The sequence below is a fragment of the Chamaea fasciata genome, unplaced genomic scaffold, assembly GCF_029207755.1.
Source record: "Chamaea fasciata isolate MVZ Bird 193981 ecotype frontalis unplaced genomic scaffold, bChaFas1.0.hap1 SCAF_7, whole genome shotgun sequence".
NCBI classification, from domain to species: domain Eukaryota; kingdom Metazoa; phylum Chordata; class Aves; order Passeriformes; family Sylviidae; genus Chamaea; species Chamaea fasciata.
The window spans coordinates 56,969,322-56,985,010 of NW_027094092.1; positions in this window are offsets into that span (position 1 = coordinate 56,969,322).

The window sequence follows — 15,689 nt, forward strand, 5'->3', positions numbered from 1 at the left end:
AATAAGTCATGGTAGAACTGTTGCATCATTTACCTTGTCTTTAAAGGCAGGACTGAAGAAAATAAAGAAAGCAGATAGAAGGGAGAGAAAACATTGAGTTTAAAGAAAAAAGAAGTATTCTGGAAGTATATATAAGGAATTTTCCTTCCCTCTGGTTGAAATGAGAGCATCTCATTTTTCACGTCAGTTATGCAAAGCCCTCTCTGTTATGCACAGCCCCTCCTTTCCTCTCATCATCTCTGATTTGCACAGATGAACAAGATGTACTCTACTCAGAAAACAAACAAATACGTATTTCCAAAGTATCAGTTATCTAATGCTGAGCCCACGTACAGATCCTTTGCATTCACCCAGAGTAACTGCTGAGGATAATCTCCTCTCCCCTGCTGTGAAAGGCAGTGGATTTTAATTTGGAAGGAGTATTGCTACCCTGAAAGTTGATAGGAATCCCTCCTGTGCTGCCTTACAGAGGGGTGTTGGAGTCCTGGCTCCAACCCCTCCCTGCAGGATTTCAGCGCTGGCTCCTCCATGCCCAGCACTGAACCATCCCCTGTCCACATGAGCATCCCAGTCCACAGAGTCTGGAGACCCAAACTCTCTCACAGAGCAGAAACCCATGCCAAATGCTCATTAAACAATCAGCCAGCCATCAGCTGTTTATGGGGCAGCAAGGAGCTACTGACCCCTTCTGACTGCAGGAGCAGACTCCAGGTTGTGGCTGAACATCCTGAAGAGCACGCTGACCCCTCAATCACCACCCTGCCACTCTGGACGCAGCCCTGGAATATCAGCAGCAGGCAGGTGTGTGTGGCACATCTGAGCTCCTACCTGAAGTGAATTCAAAACCTTCCAGCACTGGGAAATTTTGCTGCAAGCTGTGCTCTGCTGACATAATGATTTATTGATTTATCTCTCTACAAGGGAAACAGGAGCACACCCAGTCAAAGGATGTGTTGCATTGTAAGGCCGTGCTGGAGAAGGGGTAAAAACAGTATGAAAACAAACAGTTCTTATGTGGACTCTGCTAGGTGCACAGGGAGGATGCATTTGGTTTATATGTTTCCTTAAATTGTACACATATATAGTGTTTGTTTTTTTTTTTTAAATAGATCAAAACCTTTTCAAAATTAGTACAGCCAGTCCAACATTCAAAGCTCCTCTAAAAAGAGGGTTAAATCTTCTTGGTATAAAAAAAAAAAATTCATCAATCAAAACTCCTTTTGAAATAACAAAAACTACTGTTTAATTCTATCTTATTTTTATCTATTTTAAGCAATCATCCTGCAGAGTAAGATTCCTACGAACGGATCGTGGAGGCACTCCCATCACAGGGATGCTGCACTGCCCTCTAGAGCCTCTCTCACTTTCTCATTCCAGCATCTAGGCAAAAATTCTTACAAAATTGGCTCTAAACACACCACGGAGGGGAGTGCTGTCTACCAGATATGAGGCACGGCCAATAATTAGGACAAGAATTCAGATTCAAACTCTTCAAGTGGTTGTCAGTGTCTTTTGGACAATATTTCACCTGTCCCTGCCTCTATATAGGAGGGATGGATGAAATACTGTCCAAAATACACTTAGCTCTATGAAATAAGGTATTGCCTTTTAGGAAGGACTTTCAGTATCAGCGTCTCTATCTCCTACAGAAATAAAGATGCTAACAAAGAGAAACATAAACATTGTATTTTTAGTTCCTTGCTCCTTTCATCAAAGGCACAACTATTCCTATTAACTATTAACTCAGATCACAGGACAGAGAATCTGCCTGGTCCTTTCAGGATGGAAAATTGCTGCATCTAAATTCCATGCAGTGCTAGAGAAAGATGGATATTGCTCCTGTGAGTGCTTTGCTTTGATTTTAAATTCATTTTAGTTCCTTTCTCTCAGATTCAGAATGAAAGATCCTCCAACACAGCTCACTCCCATACCTACATACCCACCTTCAAGCATCTGACTGTAATAAGTTTTCCCATTCATAATCCAGCAAGGAGAGGATAAAACACACCTTAACCCTGACATATCAAACTACAGCAAATATTTCAGTCAATATCACATCCCAACAGCCACATTGGACACATTTGCATCACCCCTGCAAGTGGGGGTGGGCTTGCACATCTCATCCTTCTCCTCTGGGATTGGCAGAGCATCTTCTACACATCATCCCAGACCTCCTCCTTCAACCCCACACACTGTCCCAACAGCTGGTGTCTGCCTTGATGTCCTTAAACACACAATTTTGCCCACAAAAAGGGGATGAAATAAGGACAGGACCTGTTTGGTTTGGTTTGTCACTGCCCACATCAAGCCGCACAAACGCTGTGGGAGGTGATTCATTCCAAGCACGGAACAGGGCACCTGCCTGAAGGGACCCAGGCACACAAATACCCTTCAAAGTGCACAGAGGTGTGGCTTAGCCACCCTCCTGCTGCCCATTAGCAGCTGTCTGATGTCCTTTGCAGCATCACAGCAGCAACACTGAGGTCAGGTCTGGAGAAAGGATCAGGTGTCTGCTTCCTGAGTCACACCGGGAAAAGGGAATAAGGAGCACTGGGGGAAAAGCGAAACAGAGAAAAGAATGGCTGCCCAGCTACTAAAAGGCAGGCTGGGAATTACAAAACCAGGACTGCTGGAACCCTCTCAAAGAGGTTTGAGTTTATATCCAGATTTCCACACCCACGGGAGATGAAATGTCTCTAGGAGATGGTCCTGGACACCACCCAGAACGACTGCTGGATTACAGTGGGAACATCAAGGACTGCAATTTGTGCGTGCCATTTCTGGTCACAGAGAAAAGGAGCACAGCACACGTCTCTTAAGAGTTTTTCTGGCTACATGCCAGCGTCTGGAAGAGGACTGAGGTCTCAGAGAGGCATCACAATCCCTTCATCTCCAGAAAACCACATAAATTAGTCAAGAAGTTGAAGATTAAGGATTATTCTCTGAAGCTTACCTGTTTTGCTGAGCTCCAGACGATCTCTGTTGTACCCTGTTTCACAAAGCTTGAGCTTGCATGGGAATTACAGCACATTAAACTCACTCCATGGCCTAACTAAATCACCTTGAGTTACACTGAGCCTGCTCAGGAGATGTTCTATCTCCTTTTCTATTAAAGTCAGGAAAGATTACCTGTCTGCTGAAAGCCACGCTCTCCTGGATGTCACAAGCACGGCTCTGCAGTCTTTAGCTTAGCAAGGCTCAGTGTAACCAAATCCCTGCTCCCTCTCATGACACAGGGGCTTCCCAAAGGCAAACTTACTCCACAGCTTACTCTCTCTGCCTCTCTCCTCCAGACTGGGTCTCCAGGACCACCCTCAGCTGTTTCTGAATTTGGGTGAGAGCTTGGCTCCTTCAGAGGCCTCTCAGGTGGAAACTGGAAGGAGGTTGCTCTTGGCAAAGACCTCACTCTCAGGAACAAGATGTGAATGGACATGAAATGTGTCCTCGTGTTTTAAACACTTCCCGGTCCTCCTGACAGTGTTACATTCCTTTGGCTTATCCATCTTCACCTGCACTCCCCTCCCTGCTACTCTGTCCTCAGAGATGTCCTGCAGTCTCTATCCAAGACAAAGTTGGAAAGCTTTTAAGTTGGCCAAATGTACATCACACTGAGTCACACTCAATTAACCTAATCAAGTATTTCTCTAATCAAAACATACGTTTCTGGGCTGGCAGTTTCTGACTCACGCACAATTCATTCAATCTTAAGGAAAAATCATTATAAAACCCATCTGTTCTCTTTAAATAGAGGAGCTATTTCTGCGTTCATAATGAGCCCAAGTAATTATAAAACAAGTGGAGTGGGTTTCAAAAAGAAAAATAAAAAGAGAGGGTAAGACAGCTGCTACCTCGTGATTATCATGGTACTAACACATTTCCAGCCATGCGAAGTTCAGGCCTTACACTCCTCACCCTATTATGCAACATGTAACCCATTGTCATCCCATTAGCAGAGTACATGCTACAGGGAGGCACTGGGGGCAGAGTGCAGAAGAGTGAGATTTGGTGAATGAATATTTACATACTAGAACTGAACACCAGCAGAATCCCAAAGTTAAAGTTCTCAGAAAAGGGTTGATTCTCAAAGGAAATCAGTGACAAGGTCCCACGCAACTGCTATTTTTATGTGCCAAATTTAAGACTTCATTCCTCAAAACCATCAGTCAGTTGACACCTAATCCAAGGGGATCTGACATTTTTTGCATTAAAATTCCCTGGGCACCCACCTGCTCACAGAAACCATGACAGCGTGAACCAAAACAGCAGAACTCTTTCATACCTAATCCTCCCCATAACCCATCGCACAGAAACTTCTGCCTACGTTTCCTGGTGAGATCATCTATTACTAAAGAGATGAAGCAACATGTGAGATCATGTGGGAAGCACTTTTCCTTTCCAGCATGGCTGCAAGATGGGCCAGCCCTGAGGGGAAGTCCTGGCTTTGCCTGGAAGGATCTGAAGCCCACCATCCTCACTGCCCTGGCCTGTGGGCTCCTCCTGAAGAATAATCTCTCAGCTCACCCTGCTGGAGCTGCTCCTTTTAGATGTGCAGGACCACAGAGAAAGGTTAGAGGAGCACAAGCCCATTGTGAGCTCCATTGTGGGAAAGTTTCCTGACCCAAGACAATCTTCACTTTGTGCTCATGCTCCAGTGGTTGCTGCTGCCAAGCACAGAGAACATGGGCAGCAGTTCAGGGGTCTGAAGGTTCCTTTTTCCAGCCCAAGAAAGGGGCACATTCTCCCTTTATGCTGCTCTGCCTCTCACATTAATTGACTTAGAGCAATCCACACAGGCTGCAGGGCTTCCCATGGACACACCCTGCACGTTCCTGGGTCTGTGGGACTGTTCTGTTTAAGGTCTGACAAAAGCTCCTCGTGGATCTCGCTGCAGTGTCTGGGAAGGAAATGTTCCCTCAGGGCCTCCAGCTCTTGAGTGAGTAACCCAAGAACAACTCCCAGTTTTCCACTGCCCTGGAGGGAGATAGGGGAGGTGAAGAGAGTAATGAACTGGACCAAAAAAAGCAAGGAAACAATGGGAAGGCAATTGAGGAGGAGAGCAGCTCTGGAGATCTGTCCTTGTGCCTTCAGGAGGGCAAATAAATGACTACATACTCTGCGTAGCCATTGCTGTGGAAGCACTGAAAACAAGCGTGCCCACTAGAAACACTCCTTCCCCCCGTGAGATTGCCTTTGGGAAATCTTTAATCCATTTCTTTTCCTCTGAAAGAGGGACCTGCAGCTCTGTTCCCAGAGCTGCTAGCGCATTTAACTTACTTGGTGTTTTTCTTGACTGTAACACTTGGACCCAAGTCAGCACAAAAGAGAAGATCAGCTTTGTTTTATACTTCTGTTTCTAGCCTGTGTTTTTGCAGGAGAAATATTTGGAAACCAGAGGTAAGCAGGGTAAAGCTCAGAGTCAGTCATGGTGTGTGTGCTTTTTGAGACTTAAAACTACTGATTTTTCAACTTTAGCTTACAGGGTTGAGAGGCCTGGGCCCAGGATCAAGTGGCAATAGTGTCACCTTGACATCTTCACAGAGCATGTAGGATGTAAGACTTGATAGGACAAGGAGTAATGGCTTCAAACTGAAAGAGAGTACGTTTAGATTAGATATTAAGAAGAAATTCTTGGCTCTGAGGGTGCTGGGGCCCTGGCACAGGTTGTTCACAGCAGCTGTTGCTGCCTCATCCATAGAAATGTTCCAGGCCAGGTTGGACGGGGCTTGGAACAACCTGTTCTAGTGGAAGGGGATGGCAGGGGAGCTGGAACAAGATGATCTTTAAGGTCCCTTCCAACCCAAACCTTCTGTGACTCAGACATACCTAAACCAATTTTAAGAGTGGCAGGGAACAGCACATCCCCTGCCTCCTCTGCCCCACTTGACCTTCACAGCACACGGCCCAGTGATAAAGAGGAAATCCATGAGCAGCACCAAACCAGGACACATTGAGCTGTACCAGCACAGACAGTGCAGTTTCAGGGCTCCTCCTTCAGGTACAACTTTCCATTTGTCTTTATTAAATTACAGCTCTCTGGTCATTTTGTCATTTTGGACAGATCAGATCACGTGGCCTGGGCTCCTGGGTAATGAAAAAGGTCAGGTTGCCAGTATTTGGGCTAAAATGAGAATATCATCAGATACAGTCAAAGCTCTACTGGGTGGTGGGATCACTATTTTCCACCCATGAAGTGTCCCTTGCAAGTGGATCTTACATAATGGATATGTATAAATATGTAATTAACACACAATTATGTGCACATCACATGGTTCAGTCCATGACAACATTGTCATGTGGCTCTTGGAGCCAGGCAGGATGGTCACTCTGAGACACAGCATAAATAGCACAGACAGAAAAACCTGCAGATTGTCGGATCCCTCACTGTGAACTGCCTCAAAAACACAGCAGAACTTCCCAATGCAAATTATAGCAACAGAAATACACCCTGATTTGTTTACAGGCTGTCTTCTGACTTCAGCGTGAAATGCATTCTGCTTCTACTGAAAATTGTGTGACACAACAATCAAATAAACTCCAAGTTAAGCCAGGGAAACAATTGTTAATGTTGTACTGGAATGCAAGGAGCAAACCAAGTAAATTCAAATTGCAGAACAAAACTCAAAGCACTGCTGCAAAATGCTGTGAGCATTTGTACATCTCATCTCTGACAGCTTCAGTAAAAACTCAACAAGCATTTACTCTGAAGTACAGCAACAGAAACTCCTGGACTAATCTTTCAGCAGGGTTCCCAGCACAGTTGTATCCCCCACCTGATGACCAATGAACATAATTGCAGTGCTGATGTTATAGAAATTATAAAGTCATTTTTTGCACCCAGAAAATAAAATAATTTGTAACTCTACGCATGTATCATGGAGCATGCACGTTTTTTACAGATTTTAAAGGCAGGTATCACAACTTCACCAACTAAAATCTACACCTTCAGCAAACAATAATAGGTATTTTACCTAAATATGTAGATCTGATGTAAGTCATGAGGCAAAAATACCAGCTGCAATAACAAACAACCTTCTAGTCTTTGTGGCAATAAAAAAAAAAAAAAGCCTTCTTTCCTTCTATCTGCTCCTCTGGAGAGAAACTCTGAGGATTTCAAGTGCTGCAAAACAAGGAAGAGGACAAAGCCCACCCACACGTGAAGGATTTTGTGTGATTTCTATGGTGATTGTGTTGTTCTTCAGGGTTGACTCAAAGTTTTTAAGCGTAACCAAGGCATGTTATGCAAAATGGGTTTCAGACAACAACCCCTCTTAAGTATTTTCAACAAAAGTTATTGATGGAAAATGTTGCTTCCAAAGAGCCACCAGGAAACAAGAGAGAAGAAATACCCACTCTAGAACATTCATGCCCCCTGCCATTGTCTGATAAATACAGAACAAATGCTTTTCTGCAGACAACAACCTCAAGATCCCAATAATTGTCTTTAAACAGTGGCCCAAATGCTTATATTGAGATCAAATTCACATTACCATCAGGACTCAGCATTGTGGAGATGCTTTCTCTTTGTAGAATCCCTCTTTCCACTAGGAAAAGAGAGAGTACCACACCAAACAGCAATAAATTCTTTTAGAAAGTTCTCTTCTTTCAATTGCACTGAGACACCAAAAGGGCCTGAGTAGATCTTTGTTAAAATTACTGGGGTTTTGTTCAGCTACTAAACTTTTTGTTCCAGCTGTGCAAGCACTCAGTTGTCAGGATAATGTGATGGGAAACATTTGGGGGATTTTTTTTTTAATTTATGTACATTATCTGAACATATTCCCTAAACACTTCTGAGGTGTAAACCACATTTTGATTTTCCACATTTTTATAAGAAGTGCTGAAGTGTTTGAAAATTCTGGTTTTGACCCAAAAATAAGTAGTCCTGGCATCTGCAAACCTATTTTTTTTTTTTTTTTGGAGTAACAACAATCTTAAAAACGCATCTGCCAGGTGTAGGAGTAAGCACTATCTGCAAGTTCCCAGATGCTTTCAAACCCTATCAAAGCCAATGAAGGTTAATTAGGACTGACTCCCCACTCTTTGGAGGCAACCAGTGTCTTGTGCATTTGAGTCACTAAATAATAATTATATTAATAACAACAATAATAATTCATTATGGAGCACAGGCAAACAGGGATGGAAAGGAAAACCCCCCCAGTCTTAAACTCAGCATCAGAGAAAGGTCTGGTCTAGTGGAAGGTGTCCCTGCCCATGGCAGAGATGTTGGAAGTAAATGATCTTTAAGGCCTCTTCCAACACATACCATGCTAGGATTCTGTGGCTGAATCCCAACACAAATCCCAGCTGTGCCTCCTGCAAGGGGCAGAGAGAGACATGGAAGGTCCTTGTGGAACAGAGGGGTCAGAATGGTCTGAGGCACCCTAAGAGAGAAAATAAACCAGCCCCATCCCCTTCCTGTCCTTCCCCAGCGCTACCCAGGGACCCTGCACTCCTCTCACTGGGAGCTTCCACCAGGGAGCACCACACAGGTTATTCCAAGAAATGGGGACTGTGCTAATGAGGAGATGCCACCCAGCTGCTCCATGATCCCACAAGCAGAGGGAGGAACAAGGGTAATTTTTTAGGGTTTGTATGCAGGGTGGGCTCTCTGACACCCTCCCTGCACCTGTTCTTTGGCTAACACTGTCTCTGTCCTCCTCAACCTGTCAGCTGCTCCTGATGCAGAGACTTTGTTCTGGAGATCATATCTCCTCTTGGTGCTACTCTTCCCAGGACTTCCCAAATGGCATTTTGCCTCCCTCATACCCACTGAGAAGGCTGCCACGAGGGCAGTTTCCATTGTTTTAACCAAGTCCTGCAGCTGCTGATGGATAATATTGGCCATTTTAACTGACTGTTTACCCACCCGTTTAACCCTCCAACACAAAGCCAATCTATCTGAAAGGATTTTATAGATTCATCTATCTATAAAAAAGGAAGATATCCAAGAAGTTCATTCCAGACAGCACAGATGACTTAACATCCTTGATTGATTAAAACATGCCTAATTGGATTTGATCACAGCCACTGTCATAGGCTGGGTGTATATGTATCTAGTTGATAACCATATTCTCCTCTGATTGAGAATTCATCTCCCAAAAGTACACAAAGAACAGTCTGTGCAAAGTCGGAGTGCTTAAATAACAACCAACCACACCAAGCTGTAGAGGCAGTGGCTTGCCAGCTCTGAGACAGCTTAGACTCAAGCCCTTGCTGAATAATTGATCAAACTTGCTCTGTGCAGAACCAGAGCCATCAACAGCAGATCACACCAATGGGACATGAACACAAACTCTCCTTAATGACTACTCAGCCCCATCAGTCATGGCATCAACCTGCCTAAGGCACATCAGAGGCTACTGTTCAAAACAGAACTGCCTGGTGTTTTTAGAAATGTCCCCTGACAATTATGACTGCTCCTGTTTACTTAAGAGATGTCTCCGCACCTGAGCAGCACCACGGAAGGACGTGCCCTGATGGTTCTCACTCGTTTCCCGCATGCACAGGAGGAAAAAGAACGGTCCAAGAAGACAAAGAAACATCCCAGACTCCTGCAGATGGGTCCCTCAGGAAGTGCTGGCATCATCACTTGGAGCAAAGGCAAGGCACAGTGCTGCACTTCCCAAAACCTGACACAGCGGGAGGCGCTCTTGCTGCCACAGTGCTTCCAGTGCATCCTCAGCCACACCACACCCACAACACTTCCCATAATTACCCCTCTGCACTGCACAGGACCCATTTCATGGGACCCAAGCATATTAAACCAGTGCTACAGCAAGGCTAGGGGGGATACATTTGGTTTAAGGTGCTCTGCAACCTCAAAAATATTTGGTTTTGTAACTCCCTTTTGTGTTCAAACCTCTAAAAGTATTATTATAAGCCTGGCTGTAGGGTTTACAAGCCCAGCAGCTCTTTCGCTTTTGAATGCTCTCTGCACCTTTGTAACTGCAGCCCAGTTCTTCAGTGAAGCCCCCTCCATCCTCTCCTCCAAGACATAGAAAAGTGCCTATTTTTGTGAAAAAACAAACTCCCCTCAGAGGCAGCATCCCTGGAGAATATCAACCCCACCCCTTGAATCAAAACAGGAAAGAAACAGATTTCAAATATTCTCCAATTTACTTTGAAGTGCGACTGTGTACCTAAATGTTTTCTCACAGGGACAGGTGCATGTGAACAATTACAGTCCCTTTGTGCAAGTACCTGTGTTTCACGTATCTAGAAAAGAGCACACAAGTGTAATCAACATTTTCCACAAAGCAGACACTTTTTTAAGATTTGCTTTCAACAGAGCCAGATGTGGTGCAGGCCTATTATTAGCAAGAATTTAGGCAATGCTGCATCAACAAAATGAAACAAGAAAGGAAAACCAAAACCAAGATACAATGACATGAACTTTCAAATGGAAGTCAACATAATTTCAGCATTTAAAAACTACTCTGAAGAGTCACATGCATGTTTCCTTTTCTAAATATATTCTCTTGAGAGATCTTTGATTTTAAAATATACAGAATGGCCTTACTATTATGAGGATACCATCAGATCATGAAATCATTTAGGCTGGAAAAGACCTCTAAGATCACCAAGCCCAACCAGCACTGCCAAGCCCACCACTAAACCATGTCCCCAAGTGTCGTATCTACACCTTCTTTAAATCTTTCCAGGGATGATGACTCCACCACTGCCCTGAGCAGCCTGTTCCAAAGCTTGACAACCTTTTCTATTAATATTTTTTTCCTAATATCCAATCTAAATCTCTTCTAGCACAGCTTGAGGCCATTTCCTCGTTGTCCTGTTGCTTGTTCCCCACAGAGCCTGACCCCCACCTGGCTCCACCCTCCCTTCAGGGAGTTGTGGAGAGTGAGAAGGTTCCCCCCCCGAGCCTCCTTTTCTCCAGGCTGAGCCCCCCAGTTCTCTCAGCTGCTCCTCATCAGATTTGTTCTCCAGGCCCTTTCCCAGCTCCTTTCCCTTCTCTGCACACTCTCCAGCCGTTCCATGTATTTCTTGACATGAGAGGCCCAAACCTGAACTCAGGATTTGACGTACAGCCTCACCAGTGAGAGTACGGAGGGACAATCACTGCTCTGGTCTGGCTGGCCACACTCTTGCTGAGACAGGCCAGGGTGGCTTTGGCCTCCTGTCCACCTGGGCACACCTGCCTCATGTTCATTGCTGTAAATACCCCCAGGTTCTTTTTCTCCGGGCAGCTTTCCAGCCAGTGGTGGTCCATGCGTTGTTGTGACCCAGGTGTAGGACCTGCCACTTCACCTCATGGTCTCATGAAATTGGACTTGGTCCATCAATCCAGCCTTCTGCATCCCTCTGCAGAGCCTTCCTTCTGTCCAGCAGATCAACACTCTCACCCAAATTCATGGTGTCACCAACACACTCAATCCCTTCATCCAGATCATCAACAAAAGGCTAAACTGCACTGGCTCCTGCACCTTTAATTAAAACCATTAGAAATGTAGTCAAATAATCCACAGTTCTGTTTGGCAATTACCTGAATTTTGTCCAAGCTAAACTCATTTCCAATTGAGCTGAAGCCATAGTTACTGGAAACCAAACTTGCCTCGTTTCTGATCCTTGAGCCAGCAGGAACAATGAATTATTTAAGAATTAAACCAGAGCAGACAGCTGTAAAATGTATCTCTGATCACCTCAAGCCATCACTGCCACCTCTTCTGGCAGCCCAGAGTCACAGAGGAAGAGAGACTTTCTGGCTCTTCTGCCTGTCTCAGAGGAACAGCTCTGACACAAGGACAGAAGTGGACACCGCCTGAGCTCTCAGGATGCCCCTGCCCCTCCCAAAGCTCCCCAGACAAGAAAAACCCCCAGTCCTGCTGAGGGTGCCACTGCTCATACAAGTACAGGAAAGGCTGGCATCTGATGAGGTGGGATATAAAGCCAAACAGGACAATCCAGATTTTCCCACTTCAATAAAAACAATATTTTATATCTAAGTGGAATTTATTAAAAGTACACCAAGTCCAAGGAGTGCAAATTTATTCATTTTAACTTCAGGCTTCCCTCCAGTCGCTTTCATTTCAGGTTATTATTTCTCAATCAAAACACTTAGCAATTTTCAAACAGATGAGGAATCAACTGTCAGATGTAGATCCCTGTTTTAAAATCTAACTCATGGAAGGACAGATTCTGCAAAGCAAAAGTGTACTATTAGTGCTCCAAATCAACCAGGTTAGTTCCTAATTTTGCTGAGGCCCCTCTGAAGCACCAAATGACTCCATGTTGTGGAAAATCCACAACTCCACCCATCAGCCTGGGCCTTGCCTGAGATGACCCTTCCTTAGGGACACAGCCTTGAAAGAAAATGAGGAACAGCAAACACAAAGGAACATCCCCAAATGGCAAAAGGGGGAGAGAAATTCGACTCCTGATTAAGTCCAATCTTTTTAATAAAAAGCTCAAGTCTAGGATTTTTTTTTCCTGAGAGCTTATACACTGCTATATGCTATCCTGGCATCTCTTAAAGGCTCTCGTGATTATTTTCCCCAAAGCTGGCAAAAGATGTAGCAAAATCAACACAGCAATCTTCAAGAAGCATTAAAGTTGTCATTTTTATAGTAGAGCAGGAGGAGACTGCCAGGACTGTGTCCAACAGCGGCAGTTCAGGTTCAGCAGCTTGCTGGTGCTGTGAGCTGAAATATTAAGGGAAATACCTGGCAGCAGCACCACTGTCACCACCACGAGCTGAGCCAGGGTGGGTCAGCAACGCCATCAATCAAAACAACACCCTCATCAATCAAAAATATGGAGGCAATCATCCCTCAGATAATTTCTATTATACTGTGGTAACACAACCCGACAACTCCCAGGCACCCAGACGCAGTCAAGTCCCCCATGATTACAACAACACCTGTTCTTCATCAGTATCTCAAAAGCCGGCTTTCCTATCCCTTTATTCCCCCTAAAATCCGTGTCTGTGCACACGAACCCTTTCCTTGAGGAGCACACAGGCAGCACACCCGGCCACCGCTCCCTGTGAGACCCGCGGGCAGCGGCCGAGGGGCACCGCCCGCAGCCGGCCCGGGGAAGGGGACAGCGATCCCCGAACCCCCTTCTCCCACCCCGCCGGGCCCCGCGGCGGAGGCTCCCCACCGTCCCAGGGGCAGGGCCACTGTAGCTGGACCCGGTTTCCCCCTCCGTGCCCGTCCCCGGGGCTGTGAGCATCCCTCAGTGCCCCGCTTCCATCAGCATCCTGCATCCCGCAGCATCTCGCTCCCATCAGCATCCCGCTCCCGGCAGCATCAGCGTCTCTCTCCCCGCACCATCCCTCTCCCGGCCCCATCCCGCTGCCCGCAGCCCGGGCCATCGCGGGGCGCGGCCGCCGCCCCCGCCCCGGGCACCGCCCGCACTCACCGCCCGTGTCCATGGCCGCGGCCCGGCCTGCCGCGCTCGCTGCCGGCGCGGAGCGGAGCGGAGCCGAGCCCCGCGGGGACGCGGCCGGCAGCGCGGAGGGTGCGCGCCGGCCCCGCTCGGTGCATCCCCGCCCGGCGCGGGCAGCGGGGGGAGCCGGGCGCGGCCGCGGGGTCCCACGGGGCCGAGGGAGGGAGCAGCGCTGCCTCTGCCGGGGCGGCACCGGGGGCCGGGGCTCTGCCACATTTCACCCCAAATTGCGGCTTAGGGAGGGTAAGGGCTTCGCTGCGTCTTCCGAAATGTTGCGCCCGTGTCTTTTCACGGGTCCTCAGGACCGGGCTGAGCCGTCGGTAGCACCTGTGAACACAGCAGGCAACCCCCCGCCCGCCGGGATGGACAGTGACAACTCGCAGCCGTGCCAGAATCACCTGCTCAGCAGGGTGCACTGAGCCTGTCTCTCGGATTTAATTGCTGCCTCACTTCTCAAAACCCACACAAAACTCTCTTATAAGAAAAAAACAAGTTACTCCCCGTGTCTAATAACCCTTAGGAGCTGAGGGCTGGCTCTTATGTCCTGCCTTATTTCCCATATCGGGGTTTGCATTGCTGTGACTAAAGAGGAAGCAGTTCGGTGTCTGTTACAGAAAGATAATGTTGCTTCGATGGTTCCTCTTGCAGCCAAACAATGTCACAGCACAGATTGACCCAAGGGCTCTGAAGGTGGTGAAGGGCCCAGAGGTGAAGCCTTACAAGAGCAGCTGAGGTCGCTTGGTCTGTTCAGCTTGGAGGAGACTAAGGGGAGACCAAATCACAGTCTACAACTTCCTCTTGAGGGGAGGAGAGGGGCAGGCACTGATTTCTTCTCTGGTGATCAGTGACAGGACCTGAGGGAATGGCCTGAAGTTGTGTCAGGGGAGGTTTAGGTTGGATATCAGGAGAAAGTTCTTCACCCAGAGGGTGTTTGGGAACTGAACAGCCTCCCCAGGGCACTGGTCACAGCACCAAACCTGACAGAGCTCAGTAAGTATTTGGACAAGGCTTTCAGGCACATGGTGTGACTCTTGGGGTGTCCTGTGCTGGGCCAGCAGTTGAACTTCAGTGACTGTTGTAGGTCCCATCTATCTCAGGATCTTCTATAATTCCTAAGTCCAAAGTGCTAGGAGCAAGGCAGAGCTTAGCACATTTTTCAATTCCTTGTAGCTGATGAAGTTCCAGGAGTCTCATTTCCAAATGTTGGGCTGCATACGGAGGAGGGAAATATTCCATTATCTGGCTTAATCGGGTGCCCAGATTTGAGGATCAAGATGAAAATAGGCTGAGGAAGCCACACAGCAAGTTTTGTAAAATTGAAATAGGCAACTCCAGATGTAGAATGAACTTCAAAATGAAACATTCCAGAAAAGAAGGGATAAAATATCAGTGTCATTTGAAGAAACCTGCTATGCATGTCTCATGTGATGAGAGAAGACAAACACTCTGCATAGGGTCCCGTTACATAAGACTCCTAAGTATAACACTAGAATAAACCTCAAAGCATCTCTTAATCTTTTGGGATCAGGTCTACCTTAGAATCCTAAAAAAAAAAAAAAAAAAAAAAAAAAAGGCAACAAAAAGAAAGCAGACTGCTTCTGATTTTAGCCTGAAAAAGAAAGGGTTTAGAATTAGTGGAATAGTCTCTCCAGCTTAGTAATGTGTCTTTATGCAGATGGTGATTAATTAATTGTTCTTTGTGCTCACTACAGCAGAGATATGCAATTGGTAGCAAGACAAATTCTCTTAGTAGGAGAATTTCACAGTTAACAATTCGGCCTTATAACAAAGAGCAAAATCCCTTTTACTGCAGGATTCTCCAGTTATTCTAGAGGTGATACCCACATTGACACACACAGATCTCCACTGTCATCAACGGCATTTGGAATTTTTTCACATCACTTCCATTTTGATGTTTCAACTTCAGTTTGAAGGCTGCAAAAACCTCCAGATTGAGCGCAGCTGCTTACAGGAGCATTCCCCAGCTGATGTTTGAGCTTAATTTGTCCAGCCTTTTGCACTTACTTTGACTTAATTAGACCTTGTTGGTTGCTTTAGTAAGTAGAATAAAAAATACATTGTGTACTTTCACTTAAACACTTTTCAGGTGTTCAAGAAAAGACTGGACATGATACTCAGTGCCATGCTCTGGTTGACAAGGTGGGGATCACTCAGAAGTTGTACTCAGTGATGCCAGAGGTCTTTTCCAAGATAATTGATTCTGTGATTCTGTAAACTGATGTCACCTCTAGGCGTTCTAGGTTTGTTTTGCTTTTCTTCTTTGT